Source organism: Cryptomeria japonica, chromosome 11 (genome assembly GCF_030272615.1).
Source record: "Cryptomeria japonica chromosome 11, Sugi_1.0, whole genome shotgun sequence".
Classification (NCBI taxonomy): domain Eukaryota; kingdom Viridiplantae; phylum Streptophyta; class Pinopsida; order Cupressales; family Cupressaceae; genus Cryptomeria; species Cryptomeria japonica.
Genome location: NC_081415.1, coordinates 83839464 through 83853327, shown reverse-complemented (window position 1 = coordinate 83853327; position 13864 = coordinate 83839464).

Sequence of the window (13864 nt, the reverse complement as noted above, 5' to 3'; positions counted from 1 at the left end):
TATGCCTGACATTATGAAACCTGAGAATGCTATGTGCAAAGATTGTCAGCTAGAAAAGTTGACCGGATCTAGTTTCAACAACAAATCTTATTCATTTGAGAATGTGTTGGACTTAGTGCATACAAATTTGTGTGGTCCTATGAGGACTAAGAGTTTCTATGGGGACCAGTACTTCATGTTGTTTGTAGATGATTTCTCAAGAATGATGTGGGTTGTATTCTTGAAAGAAAAATTTGAAGCCTTTCACATGTTCAAGGTCTTCAAGGCTTGAGTAGAGAGAGGAACCAGTAAGAGTCTTGAATGTTTGAGATCGGATAGAGGAGGAGAGTTCACCTCTCAAGAGTTCATAAATTACTATGAAGAATAGGGGATTATGAGGGAGATGTCTGCACCTAGAACACCTCAACAGAATGGAGTTATTGAAAGAAGAAACAAAACTCTAATTGATTGTGCAAGGACTCTGATGATATAGAAGGATATTCCACATGTCTTCTGGAGAGAAGAAGTGAGTATTGTTGTGTATACCTTGAACCGGATACAAGTGAAGAAGGGGACAAATAAGACTCCCTATGAATTATGGTGTGGATACTCACCCAATGTGAGTTACTTCAAGGTATTTGGAAGCAGGTGCTACATCAAGAGGGATGAGTACTCTAGAAAGTTCGATCCTAAGAGTGATGAAGGAACCTTCTTAGGTTACTCCACAAAGAGTAAAACATACCGATGTTTGAACAAAAGGACCGGTAAGATTGTGGAGAGTGCAAATGTCAGAGTAGATGAGTTCTCTGAGAAAAATGAACAGGATAACAAGAGTGAACTAGAGGACTATCAAGGATTCGATTACATTGTACCGGTTGAACCTGCTGCAAAGAATCCTAATGTAGCTGCAAATGAGGAAACATGTGAAGTAGAACTTGCACAACAGGTAGAAGAAGCTCCAAGAAATGAACGGGTACAACCAAGGTATGTCAGAAACAATCATCTTGCTGACAATATTATCGGTGACAAAAATGCAAGAGTATTGACCAGAAGAAAAGCAAGGGAGAGTACATGTCTGTTCTCTAAAATTGAGCCCAAAACGACAAAGGAGGCTTTAATAGATGAAAACTGGATCAAAGCTATGGAGGAAGAAATGGAGCAGATTGAGAAAAATGAAACTTAGATCCTTGTGCCTAGACCGGAGAACAAAAATGTAATAGCCACCAAGTGGGTGTTTAGAAACAAAATGGATGAAACTGGTCAAGTAGTAAGAAACAAAGCACGGTTAGTCTGCAAAGGGTATGCACAGGAAGAAGGTTTGGACTATGAAGAGACCTTTGCACTGGTGGCCAGACTGGAAGGAGTCAAAATCTTTCTTGCTTATGCTTCCTATAGGAAGTTCAAGTTCTACCAAATGGATGTCAAATCGGCATTCTTGAATGGTGTTCTAGAGGAAGAAGTGTACATTGAACAACCAGAAGGGTTTATGCTTCAGAAGATGGAAGAGGCATGGTATATAAGTTGAAAAAGGCTTTGTATGGGCTAAAACGAGCACCAAGAGCTTGGTATGAGAGGCTCCACTCATACCTGATAAGTATAGGGTTCATGAGAACAAGTGACAATAGTAACTTGTATTTGAAGACTAGACAAGAAGAAAAACATCTGATTGCAGAGATTTTTGTAGATGACATCATCTTTGGAGGAGATGATGAAATGAGCAGAGGTTTTGCAGAAGAAATGAAGAAAGAATATTGCAATAAAATATTACTATCTTAGGGAACAAGTGCAGGACAAAGAAGTTAGACTGGAATATGTGCCAAACAAGGAACAGGTTGCAGACACATTCACTAAGCCGCTAAAAAAGGACACTTTTGAGTGTCTTAGAGGTAAGCTAGGGGTAATTCTCTTGCATACTCTAAGGTGAGTGAAGATCGGAACAACATCAATCCGGTATGATTTTCCTGAAAATTATATGTATTTGGATTGATGATTATGGACTACTCCTGTTAGGGGGAGCAGTCATTGTAGTATGTGAAATAGGATGTCTAAGACTACACCTTTGGCATTGTTGTCAAAGGGGGAGATTGGTAATTGTTGGCACAACTGGTTCATCATGAATGAAAGCTAATGAAAAGGGGGAGTGTGAAAAATGGTAAGTAAGATCATTACTCAAGATCAATCAGAGAAGTTGATTGGTACAGCAGAAGAAGAAATGCCTGGTTGCTAAAGAGAAGTTTGAAGTGTTGCCATCAATGCCAAAGGGGCAGATTGTTGGCATATTTGATGGTGTTGGCATAATAGGTTCATTAGTTAGTATTGTCATTGATGACCAACACTTACCGATGAATAAGGCCAAGCTTATAGGCAAGAAGATATGGTAAACCTCAATGGTTTACTCATGGCTGCAAACAGTATGGAGGATTCAATGCTTCCCAAATATGCATTATTGACACACTTAAGCAGTATGTTGGTAGAAGACTAATCGATTGAAGGATAAACAAAGTAGTTGACTGGTCAGTCAAGCATCTGATAGATGTTGAGATTGGTTTCTTAAACTGACATTTGAAATGATGATGCGGTCACAAGAGGTGACTCAGATTGCAATTTAGTAGTCTTATGCACAACCGGAATACTCTGGACAGATAGGTGATCAGTCTGATTGATGATCAGTGACCAGTGGCAAAAGGTGAAGAGTTACACTGGTGAACCAGTGATATAGGTTGAAGGATGATATCCACCAGGAATCTCGAAGTAGTGACCGGTAAGCTGGATGCGATGACCAAAGGTGAGTCAGTCATAGCGAGATATCATCAAACAAATGGATAGTGAAGTCTACAGCAGTTAACAACCAGTTAAGGTGAGATTTGTACGGATTTTCCGGTTCACATTAAAAAGACAGAACACGACCGAGAGGTTGGTGAAATTATGAGTTGTAGAGGCAGTTAAGGATGAGTTGTTGGTGATATTGATGGAGAGCACATAGAGAGAGTGCGAGAAGATTTGAAAAGATTTAAATTTCAAATCTATTGAGTGTTAGGTGTAAATTGATTGAGGAATCAACAGGTATGTGTTGGAAAAATATGGTATAAAGGTTTTTAGTGAAAACCAAAAGGATTGATTGTAAAAATTGCAAAGTGCAATTTTGAAGAGAAATGATCCAGCAAGGTAAGAAGAGGGCATAACTGCTAAGTGAATAGCAGAATGGTAAAGAGAGTGTGTAGAGATCGGATTGTGTGAAGAGCAGAGCAAGTGTAATGCAGAGCACCAATGGAGTGCAGAGCAAGTGTAACCGGTGGTCAAACCGAAGAGCTTCATTTGGATATGATTAAGTTAAGAGTAGCTATTACAACAGATCATTCTCTCTATTGTTTTCTAATATCTTCAATAGTAAAATCCCTTAACCGGGTGGACTTTAACAGGTCCCTTTGTAAAATCCCTTAACCAGGTGACATCTTAAATGATGATCCTAAGTCCTTTAACAAGGCTACCTCTAATAGGGTAAAGGTTCTAACAGGCCTTAAAGAAAATCCCTTAACCGGGTGGCACCTAACAGTTTCTTTGTAATCTCCTAACAAGGATAGCTCCTCACCGGGCATACTCCAGAAGAGTGCAAATTTTGTGAGTTTCTACTCACATCGTGGTTTTCTCCCATTTGGGTTTCCACGTGATAAATCTTGGTAGTCATGCATGTTTGATTTTATGTGTGCATGCTTCTTATTAGTGTTGCTTATACTGATAAGTGTTAAGTTTGAATAGAAGTTTTGATTAAGGTTAAATCTGGAACAAACCAATATAGTGTTGATTCATCCCTCCCCTCGCAGCACTGGTTGGGACTAACAGTATCCTTTTGTTTGAGGACCTACTTCCCTTTGCAGAAACAAGTGCCCTTTGAAAAGGATCTTCCCTCCCCTTTTCCTCTTTAATAGTTTTTAATCCTTGATAAGGATGCATTTGCACTTTTTTCAAGATGTTTCCTTTACAATGATCTCTTCCTTGCTTAAAGATTTGCATCCTTTATAAGGATCTTCATATCTCGGAATGCATGCATTTTTTAAAAGGATACCTCCTTAGTGTTGAAGGTGTTTATCCTTGATATGGATCTCTATCTTCCTTAATATATCAACATAGAAATATGTCGATATCTTAACAAGAGGCATATGAGGTTCTTGTACTTATTCATTGTTCGACCACAAAAAGTGGTGTTGTGATACATAACACCCCCTAAGGCATGGCTATCATTCTATCTCTAGCAATTTGCATGCCATATAACCTTTATTTTGGTCATATTGCATAGCGTGGATTACTATTTTAATCTCTTGAAGCATTGATTATGTATGGATCACCTAGCATAACACAACTTGATAGCCAGTGGCACCCATATAACGCATCCCAATCTTCTAGCATAATACAACCTGCTAGCTTGATCTTTTAGCAAACATGTTGGTCAACTAGTATAGCAAGGCTTACTATTTTGATCATTTTGTGTTCCTTAAGCATAGGCCATCTAACATGATGTAGCTTGTTAGGATGATCATCATTGTTATCATAAATATTATTTTTTCAAGCATTGATTACCTAGTATAGCATGGCTGCCTAGCATGATCTTTTGTTGTACTATTAGGAAATGGAATTCATGCCTTCTACAAGGACCCCTAGTATATTGCTAGTTGAAATTCCATGGACCCTCATCTCATTAATTAGTGTATACTCTCATCTCTTTTTAGAATCCCACTTGTACTCTTGCAATAATATTTTGAGAATGATACTAGTGCTTGAGACAACTTTTACATCGAGGTCTCTTCACTTAGTTGACTTGGAACCATTTTGTTTGCTTTAGTACTAAGGTTGTTTCCTTTGTATATGTGTATATTTAAATATTTTGTGTGGATTGATAGGATCCTAATCTTGGGGGCTTGCTTCTCTCAACTTAGTGCCATATTATCCCTAGTTTTTTTTGCTCTTAGATGCTCTATCTCTTTATCTCTACTTTACCATGAGTATGAGCATAAGTTCATACTCATTCTAAGGTGGGGCTAAATAAATGATTGTCTTATATAGGGTTCTTAATGTATTTAATAATTTAGGATAACTTCCAATGGTCAAATGAAAATATAATGATCATATCACAAATGGTGAAAAATGACACTTGCACATGTTTGATTTTAGGCCCCTTTTGGAAGGACTGGGTCACTTTGTGCCCTATTCCACAAGGACTAAGGTGATAGATGCCATAATCCACTAAAAAAGGGACTAGAAAGGGTAGTGATAAGAGTGTTTGGACCCGAGACAGAGGATCTGATATGATAAGACGCAAAATAGACTTGAAATGACGCAAGAGAGGATACACTAAAGTAAGGCCCAAAATAGAGAGTGAAATTGTAAGAGAATACAATTTACGACACTATAGAAACATACTAATAAGATAGCTTCATTTGGTTTTATCCTACTATGACAAAGTTTTATGATTCAATGTTGAGAATAGTGTTCCACAAGTAACTATTCCCTAAAGAAAGTCATTTTCAAGATGGGAACGATGGGATCCCAAGTGTTACGATAATGTGACATTAACCTTGCAGCCCATGCCATTCATGTAATTGCATGTTCCTTGGAAAGTTTTCGCTAGGACATGAGAGTAAAATATTTAATATTTGCACTTTATGGCTAATTGTAATTGCATTTTCAAGATGTGAACATGTAATGGTGATAAGAATAACTCAAAATGAATAAGTTACCCTCATTTAGGTGTCCTCATTAGGATATGAAGGGTCGTGTTTTAGGTTTCCTAATATTGGAAGGATAAATGTTGTTCGTTGGGAGATCTTAAGAGTCATCGAGGAGTTGTGAAGTATTTGGAAAGATAAGGGTTTGAGTCACTATGAGATAGGAGCCCATGTTGGAACCATTTTAAGAAAATTAATATTTTATTGTCTTATAGCTATTCACTTTCCTAGGCATAAGTTTTTGCAAGTGGTTTCTTGCCTCTTGTTTTGGGGAACAACAATGGTTTTCCCTCTCTCTATAAATTGGAGCCATGGCATAGTAGTTTCATATGTTATTTGTAGGTTCCTAGGTGTTTATGGGTTTAGTTGGAGAAGTGAAGTGTATTATTGTTATATCTCTTTTGAAGATAAATAGTGTCCTTGCCCTCTTTGATGCAGAGTGCACTGCTGAAAGAGTGCAAGTGGGCTCACAACTTACAAAACTCACAAGGTGACTCTCCCAACTCAGTCGACCTTACCCACACTTCACAAGGGTATGAAGGCTCCCTCTCACTCAACCCTTAGACCCACACAAGGCCAAACCCAATCCCTATGGGTGATCCAACTCAGACTCAAAAGTTGCTTTAGGGCTTCAATCCCTTTATGAGGCTCAAATAGGGAAATTGACTCATACCCACTCTCTGATACAAAATAGTAGTAGGGACACCTTCAAGGACTCTAAACAACTAAGAACCAATCACTAGTTTGCTTCCCCAAACCTTACTATGCCAACTTCACCTTTTAAACCTACTCGGCTACTAGGTCTGTCAGTGAGGAACCGATTAATACAAGACAAATTTTACAAAGGACATGGTACTGTTTTTGTTGATTTGGAACCTCCAACATATGGTTAATCACTCCCCAAGAGGACAGAGCCTCACCCTACTCCTGCACTATCAAACTCTCACTTGGTTCACAGGCCTAATTGGCCAATTCAGGCTTGGAACACCAACAAGCACTTGATGATGGGTTCATAAGGCTTGGACAGAGTCTTGGGAAGTTTGTTCAACTTGTTTGCTTGCCTTTCAACAACTTTCACCAACCCCTTGGTCCTTCTACTGATCTACACACTTCAAACATCAAATTGCAGGCTAAATACATGAGGATATTTAGCCTAGGACTTGCACAAACACCAAGAAATTTCATTCACCAGGTCTTGAGCGTTTGGGATATTATAGTACATCATCATACCTTGCAAATTCCAAAGGGACTTGAATTAACACCTCTAGAATTGCAAGATATGTGCCATTTAGCACCAAAAACCCCAAAACCCTAGGGTTTACAACAGTTTGAAGAAAAAAGTCAATAACTTCCTCAATTCAACACCAAACTCTATCAAACTGGATTCAAATGAAAGGTCTTTCACATGTTCATTCAACCATGGACCTGTTTTAGGCTTTCTAATCCATACAAATCCGTACAATCACATGTTTGCTCAGAAAACTGGTTTTTTTATCAAAATTTGGTTGAAATTTTGCTTACAAATCACTTCCAACCCTTTGGAAGTCAAAAAATAAGGCCTAAATAGGCTTTCCCCAATAGGTTCAACCGAACCAAGGTGGTTGGGAACCATTAGAGCCTTTGCTTAACTAATTTTCAAAAAGTTGCAAAACTGTCAAAAGTTGTCAATGCCATTTTTGACAGTTTTTTTGCATGTTTTTCCAATTTCAAAATTCATGACCCCTAACCATTCCAAAATGGTTCCAACATGACCACATTGACTACAACACATCAAAATCAACCTCCTAATGCCAAAACTAATCACTACAAGAAAAAAATGACTACTAGATCTAATAGGATCCAAGTGGACTAAGGCAACTCTAGGTTTATAGAATGACCTAAGAGTCCCTTGACCACACAAAAAGGATCACCAAAGACATGGATGGTCATCACACATCCTTATTACAAGCAAAAACATGAAAAAGAACAAAATGCCACAAAGACAAGTCAAGGTGCCCTGCACCACTCTTTCTCTGGTGGAGGTTTTTTTTGAAAGAGTTTCTCCACATCAATTCGGTGTCTCATTTGGATTGGTGATTTTTCATTTGAATGGTGAAATCACAATTATGCTTTAGAAATGGTAATATTATTTTCAGATTTGAAATCACATAAAGAAGTTTATATTTCAAGCTTTATTCACCTTTTTTTCAACAATTGGTATTAGAGCTAACGATTTTGTTGAGAGGGGGACACCTTTCTCTTTAAGTATTGAAGGTGTTTTCTATAGTAGGGTGTTTTGTTGTGTGGTTTTGTAGCTTTGGGGATTGAAATCTATGACTTCTTGCAAGGATATTGATAAATTGAATGAAAAGGTTATAGCTATGAGATGTGGAAACTAACTATTAAAGATCTTTTTAAAAAAAGAGATCAAAAGTTTTTTATTTCACAAGATACAAATCCATATACCATGTCTGGTGAAGATTTGAAGAAGTTAGACAAGAAGGCATGAGGAACCATTCAATTGTATCTTACCAATTTCATCCTCTTGAATATCTCCATAGAAGACTCCACATACAAATTGTGGAAGAGGATAAGTGATATTTACCAAAGTAAAAGTTTGTCCAATAAATTATATCTGAAGAGGAGGTTTCATTCTTTAAATATGAAATATGTTGAATATATTGTTGATCATTTAAATGCATTTAATTTGATTTTAAGTCAGTTTGCATCAATAGATGTTAAATTAGAGGATGAAAATAAATGTATCATGTTTCTTTGCTCTTTGCCTAAATCTTTGGAAAATCTAATTGTTGTCATTAGCAATGGTAACGTAGATCTAAAGATGGACAACATGATTTTGCATATTTCTTTCAAAAGAGATGAGGGGAGATTCCATGAATGTTGGCTCCCAAGATGCCTTGCATGTTCAAGAAATGTCCAAAGGAAAAGGACCTAGAGGGGATAAAAAGAGGGATAAGTCTAAAGGACGTTCTAAGACCCCTAGACAAAGTAGTATGTTGGAAATGTGGTAGAAGAGGGAATTTGAAGAAGGAATGTAAATTTAAGAAATATAATGTTGATTCCTCCACAAAAAAGTCCTCCATTGATGATTCTAATGTTTTGTTTATGTCAGTTAACATTATTAGTGATGATGCTTGGCTTATTGATTTAGGTTGCTCCTACCACATAACTCCTAACAAGGAGTGGTTTTCTTATTACAAAGAAGATGATGGGGGAGAGGTTTTCCTTTGTGACAACAACACAAAGAATATTGTTGGTAAGGGAAAGGTAAAGTTGAGTTTAAGTGATGTGAGGATAAAAACTCTTGAAAATGTTTTGCATGTTCTAGGATTTGTGAGAAATGTTATTTTTGTATCCAAGTTGAATGATTCTAGAATGCATGTGACATTTGAAAAGTCTAGTTGAAGATTGATAAGATGGACTTTGGTGATAGCTAAAGGATCTTGGATAGGGGCTCGTTTAGGTTAAATGCCTCTACTTTTTGCAATGGCATCGAAAATTCATGTATGTTGTGGCATCATAGATTGGGTCACATTGGTGAAAATGGTATTAAGATAATTCTAAATAAAGGTCGGTTGATAGTAATTTTGATTATTCTATTGGTAAAAATAATTTCTATGACAATTGTGTTTGGGAAACAAAATAGATCATCATTTCCTGAAGGGGTTTATAAAGCAAAGAGACCATTGGGAATTATTCATTCACATGTGTGTGGTAGATAGTTGATGTTGATTCTATGTCTAAATATTTGTATTATGTTTACTTCATTATTGACAACATATGTTCAACAAATGTTATGTAGGTCATGATACATGTGACCTATGTTTGTAGAGGTTCGGGGAAGTTGATTGGGGCAACCTAGTGAGATATTTAACAAACTTCTTGTTGTGTGCATGCCAAGAATAATGTAGTCAAAGACATTGGAAAAATTTGACTAGATAAAAAAAAAGGTGTTTATGATATTAGAGGTGCAAATATTGACCTACAACCACCACACTTTACTTGCAATTTTTGAATTCTATAGAGACTAGACATGCATTATACTTCATTCTCTTAGAATACTTGAGTTGTAAGATGCATTCCAACTAAGGGTTGTGGCATAAGAGTGGAATCAATCGTTAAGTTTTAAGCCAAAGTAGGGGAAGATGATGAAGTAGTAAAAAGTGTTTTTTGAGATGATGTAAAATACATTATACCTATCACTAACTTAGTCACTTCATTGTCATCAATATGGGGATACTAATGTAGCTAACGTTGGAGAGGTGTATGAGTACATTGACAAAATGCTTAGCCAAAAGAAAGTCATTGTACAAGGTAAAGACCTTACATTGCAAACATGTAATGAATATAATGAGCCAATTATTTAGCAAAGGTGGAAGAAGTTCAACACTTCCTTGCACATTGTTTATGCATTGAACTTGAAGTGGTACATGCAAAAGCATAGTAGACTTACCCCTATGCAACATGTTCAAGTGAAGGAGAGGTCCATGAAGGCTACTCAAAAGGTGTATAGCGTTGAGGATGTCACCAATGAACTAAATTTGTCACATACCCAAAAGAGGCCAAGCTAGATAGCAATATTACAACATAGGAGGACCCAATTATATGGTGGAATCTATGGGTCTCATTCTTTGACAAACATGCTAGCCATTTGTCTATTATCATAGGTTTATAGTTCTACTACTAAGGGGAACTAGTTTACTCATAGCTTCATCACTATGCTAAGAGAAACAAGCTTATCTCTAGGAGGATAGAGAATCATGTAGTTGTATATAACATCTTGTATTTTATTGGCTACAACATACTTATGTACAAGGAGAGTCTAATACTTAATGGGATGTAGATACAAAGGAGCTAGTACATGATGATGATGATGTCACTAAGATAGGGGTCAATTGGTATTGTTTTGGAGAAACTTGACCTTGAGGAGTCCAACAATTCTAGTGACGGGGAGTTTCGCATGAATTTTGGGGATCATTAATGGCAATGAGTATTGGCTAGTTGAATGCAATCATCTTAATGACATTTTGAATATGATAATATACATTTTATATTAGGAATCATTTACGAAAGAGATTACAATATATGGAGCTATAACTCCAACTATATAATATCGAAGTTTGGCCAAAGTAATAACAAATCCAACAGAAAACACAACTTAATTATCTATCTATTGTCCAATCTTTTTTAGATACTAAAGTGACATCATTCCCAATAGCACCTTTCATTGTTGCTAACCTTATATTGATCAACATCATATGTCCCTTTTGGGCAGATTAGCCATATCTTCTAAATTCAAGTCAATTACTATTGGCTCAAATTTGGTTCTAGCAATCAACTCCCTCTTCTTTCATGTACTCTTTAAAAATTTCAAACTCCTCATTCTTCAAATTATCTCTTCCTTGGGGCCAAAAGTGTGCCCTCCTAATCTCCTTTCTCTAAACAAACATAAAGCCTTATTGAAGTAAGATCAAGAACTTGCCTAAATAAAATATTAAAAAGGTGAGTTCACAACAAAACTTAATAAGGCACCTTCTTTTGCCTTGGAAGACCTCATTTCTCCTCTTCTAGATAAGCCGTAAAATCTCATTAGTAAGAATAAGTAAAATATTGTTAAGTTCAACATAAAACTCTTTCACATAAACAAAAAAATCTCATACCATTTGAATCTCTCTTTATTATCCCACCGCAACTCTTACCAAAAAAGGACCAAAGTGAAAAAGCATATTGACAATAAAAAAACAAATGCTCGAGATTCAATTCTCTCACACAAAGAACAGACCCTTGAAGGAATACCAAGAGACTCAAGCTCAATATTCACAGGTAATTTTTAAGCAATAGAAGCCACCTAAAACAAACCTTTTTAGGTTCGACAATAGAAGATCAAATATGCTTAGACATACAAGTCCATCTAGACTCAAACCAATCCAAATTCTAGTTCCTACTTAACCAATCAATTATTTCTCTCGTATCAGTCAACATTATATCTTCAACACCTTTGAGATTCTTTTACTACGGCTAGCTAGGATACGGTTGATCATTATAAGATTACTTATAACTGTGGGCTGGTGGTTTTTTTTTCTCTGGAAATATCCTTTGGAATGGCCACTAGGAGGTTCTATGGCCGATAAAACAGAGTTAGCTCAGATTTTGGAGTCTCGTGAGTGCACTACCTTGGCTGAGAATGATGTTCTGGCTTGGGCAGGTAGTGATTTGTCGAGCAGGTTTTCTGTTTCTGGTGGGTATGCTGAGTTGGTGCGGCAAACCTTTGGAGACACATAGGTTCCTTGGTGGAAGCAAGTTTGGTACAAGTTTTCATGTGGTTGGTTGTCCACAATCAATGTCTTACTTGGGATAACTTATGTAAGGCTGGTTTTTAGGGCCCCTCAAGGTGTGTTTTGTGTTGTGATAGTGAAGAGAGTGTCTCTCATCTCTTTTTCTAGTGCTCCTTCACTAGATATATTTGGCATTTATGGTGGGATGTGTGGAACCAAGCTTGTTGGCATGTTTCTTCTTTGGCTGAGTTTTTTTGTTAGATGGGGCAAGGCTCTTGTTAAAACCTTTTTTCTTGTCCCCTCTGTTATTATTTGGAATATCTGGTTGGAAAGGAATCGTCATATCTTTCAAGATGTTCAGTTGGGGGCCCCACATTTGTGGTGGAAAATTCTCCACTCTCTGGGAAAAACTATTTCAGCTAGATGTGACTTGTCGGAAGCTGTGGACCCAAGTGAGGTTAGTTGCTACAATTGTCTCCATCTTCCTCCCCCACAACACCAAATCATGTGAAATAGGTGCAGGCACCCTCTTCGGGAAAATAAATAGGGTGGGGAGGTGGAGTCCTCCTCCACCGGGTATTCTTAAATTCAACACGGACGGGTCCTCACGGGGAAACCCTGGCCCTGCTAGTATTGGTGGTGTTGGGAGAGATACTTTGGGAAATGTTCAGTTTATTTTTTCCGTTTATTAAGGGTGTCATACTAATAATTTGATGGAGGCTCTCGCTCTTTTATCTGCTATGGAGTGAATTTGTGCTCTTGGTTGGCGTAGGCTCATTTGTGAATCGGATTTGCAGGTGGTGGTGAATTTATTGACTTGACCACATTCTAAGGATGTTAGTTGGCAACTAATTTTGGTTGTTAACCAGATTCTTCATTTGAATGCTTCTTTGGATTTTGTTCGATTTTGCATATTCCTAGGGAGTGGAATGGTGTTGCGAACTATCTGGCCAAATGGGCTTCTGAGTACATGCATGACTAGAACGCTGTGGATAAGGGTCAGTTACCCCTGGATTTGTCTCTTCAGTTAGATCACTTAGTGGATCTTGACAGGGCGGTTTGATGCCTTGCTTTGTATTTCTTCTGCTTTGAAAAAAATTGCACCCCTCTTTTAATGTTATATAAATCTGTTTTGCAATCTATCTAAAATAATAGTGCCATCTCTCCAAGGGAGATCTTTTAAAAAATCTGCATCCATCATTAAAGAAATCGGGAAAATTCAGTATACAAGGGTTTGTTTAAAACTGAATAAATTCTTCTTTTTGGGACCGAAGAATATTGAAATCATCTTTCAACGTTCCCAAGTCTTCAAAATAACTATCAGCAAAAATATCTTGAAAGATAGAAATTCCTTTAGAATCCCAAAAATTAGATGAGCACCCCTAGTAAAAGCTAGGGGTTTCTTGTTGCATTCTAAATTCCACCAAACTGATCAGTATACAAGGGTTTGTTTAAAACTGAATAGATTCTTCTTTTTAGGACCCAAGAATATTGAAATCATCTTTCAACTTTTCCCGTCTTCAAAATAACCATCAGCAAAAATATTTTGAAAGATAGACATTCCTTTAGAATCCCAAAAATTAGTTGAGCACCCCTGAGTAAGAGCTAGACTAAGAGCTAGGGGTTTCTTGTTGCAGTCTAAATTCCACCAAACTGATCACAAAGCAGAAAAATTACCACCAGCACAATAGAATTCATTACTGTCCCTTATTAAACATTTCACTTTTATCCAGGCCCTCCAAATGCTGTTAAACACATCAGACCCAAAGGCCTTTACCGCAAAATTACCAAAGAGCAAATCATGGGGGCGCAAGGTATTCCATTTCTTACCCTTTTTTGGCTTAAAGAGAGCAATAATATTTCTTATCAGAACCTTCCAAGGTTCAAAAC